This window comes from Octopus bimaculoides, chromosome 6 (genome assembly GCF_046866305.1).
Source record: "Octopus bimaculoides isolate indiv1 chromosome 6, ASM4686630v1, whole genome shotgun sequence".
NCBI classification, from domain to species: domain Eukaryota; kingdom Metazoa; phylum Mollusca; class Cephalopoda; order Octopoda; family Octopodidae; genus Octopus; species Octopus bimaculoides.
Genome location: NC_142933.1, coordinates 32712687 through 32715014, shown reverse-complemented (window position 1 = coordinate 32715014; position 2328 = coordinate 32712687). Strand labels below are relative to the sequence as shown.

The 2328-nt window shown below is 38.4% G+C and overlaps 1 protein-coding gene across 1 annotated transcript in view; it reads left to right on the top strand.

Moving 5' to 3' along the window:
- The first annotated feature begins 1737 nt into the window (after positions 1 to 1737).
- LOC106868112 (uncharacterized) overlaps positions 1738 to 2328 on the top strand; it is a 79191-nt gene continuing 78600 nt past the window's right edge. The window contains exon 1 of the mRNA XM_014913235.3: positions 1738 to 2328. This exon is cut by the window's right edge and continues 738 nt beyond it. The gene's annotated coding sequence lies outside the window, so the exon portion shown is untranslated.

The following is a 2328-nucleotide window of genomic DNA, read 5'->3' as shown; positions in this document are numbered from 1 at the left end:
AGTTAAATTTGCCTTACATTCTTTCTAGGTCAGTGAAATAAGTACCAGTTGAGCATTGAGGGTCAATACAATCGACTATTCCCTGCCTTCAGCATTGGTGGCCTTGAGCCAAAATTGAACAGGCTATTATTATTCGTAATAGTAGTACTATTAAGCAACGAGCTGGCCGAATCGTGTGTGCGTCACCAAAAATACCCTTATCTTTATCATTTGAGTTCAAATTCAATCGAGATCCACTTTACCTTTTACCATGTACCAACCAAATACTCAATTCGATGCAATCGACTTGCCCCTTCCCAAAACTTGTTCCAAAATTTAAATCCATTATTATTATTATTATTATTACTATCGTCAGGGCTTCGAACTGGCAGAACTGTTAGCACGCCGGGAGAAATGCTTAGCGGTAATTCGTCCGCCTTTACGTTCTAAGTTGAAATTCTGCTGAGGTCGACTTTGTCTTCAATCTTTTCGGGTCGATAAAATAAAGTATCAGTTTTACACTTGGGCCCATGTACTCGACTAGCCCCTTCCACTAAAATTTTGGTGCTTGTGCCTGTAGTTAACAGGATTATAATTAATATCATCATCATCATTTCCAGCTGGTGGTTGAGTAGAATCATCAAAACGTCAGAAAATGTTTGGAGATATAATCCGGCTCTTCACATTTTGCGTTCAAATCCAATCACGGTCAACTGAGCTTTCCGCTGTGTGGCAGTAGATAAAATAAAGTACTCGTTTAGTTCTGGAGTCAACGGGTATCAACTAACTGCCCTTGTTCCTAAATTCGAAGCAGTTATTAATTCTATTTGATAAACCTTCTTTCTATTTGACCCTTGTTTTCGTCTCTCCCACCTCTATCCCTCCACCCAATATTCATTTCTACTCCCCACTCTTCCTTTTCATGACAAATATGTTCGAAGTTTATCTTTTCTACTTCGACATCAACTTTCTCATGACTCTTCCCTTCCCTTTTCATATTTATCTGTTGTCTCTCTCTCTCTCTCTCTCTCTCTCTCTCTCTCTCATTCTCACTATCTCTCACTTACTCGTCTTTATCACTTTATCTTCTCTTTCACATACATGCACACTGTAACCCAAACCTTCAAATAAATCACTTTATTTTAAACGTCTTCTCTTTCTGTCTTCTCCCCACGACTCACCCCCTATCACTGTTTTCTCTCTATCACTCTCCTACTCTCCTTTTCTCTCCTCTCACACATTTTCATCTCCTTTTCATTCTCAGCACTTCCCCCATTTCAAACCTCTATTCAGCCACAAACCTCTATTCTCCCTTTCTCACCCTCTCTGTCTCTCTCTCTCTTTCTATCACTTCGCAGACATTTTCCTCCTCTCATGCACTTCTTACGCCCTCTCAAATACTCCCTTCCTTCTCATGAAACCTCTTTTTTCCCTCTTTTCTTTCTCCCTCCCCTATAACTTCTGTCTGAATTCTACCCATTACTAACCGTTCTCTCCTTCAATTGTCACCGCTATTCGTTCACATTTTTTTCCTTCTTTATCTCTCGTATCCCTAACTTTACTAACTCCCAGTATTTTTCTTTTTTTTTTCCCTCCTCTCTCCCCATTTTCGTTTTCTCTCTCTTCATCTCTGTATCTTACTCCATTTCCCAACTTTTCACACTTATCAAATTCATTCTCTCCATCCCTAGTTATTTTCCCCGCATTTATCTCTCCCGATCTACCTTTTCCGTTACTTCTTCTAACTCTCACATTTTCGTCCCTCATTCCAACAACTTTCTCCCACACCGATTTCATTTCAGCTCTCCTTTCTCTCTTCTTTTCATCGCCTTTCTAGCTCATAATCTCCCTCTTTCTTTCTTTCTTTCTTTCTTTCTTTCTTTCTTTCTTTCTTCCTTTCTTTCTTTCTTTCTTTCTTTCTTTCTTTCTTTCCTTCTTTCTTTCTTTCTTTCCTTCTCTCTTTCTCTCCTTATTTCTTTCTTTCTTTCTTTCTTTCTTTCTTTCTTTCTTTCTTCATTCCTTCCTTCCTTTCTTTTCTCTCTCTCTCTCTCTCTCTCTCTACCGCTCTCTCTTTTTTTTCTTCGTTCCTCTCTGACCGCACCATTCTTCATAGATTCCCTACCTTATCTTCATCGTCTGTCTCCTTCCTACTCTGTCTCGTTTTCTTCTCTCACCGTACATGTGTATGTGTTATTTTGTGTGTATGTGAGTGTGCGTATTACACGCATAAGTTTATGCATATACATGTGGTGCGTATGTATGTGGGTGTGTGTATTTATGTGCATGTATGTATATATGTGTATATATATATATATATATATACATATATAAATGTACATTTATATATAT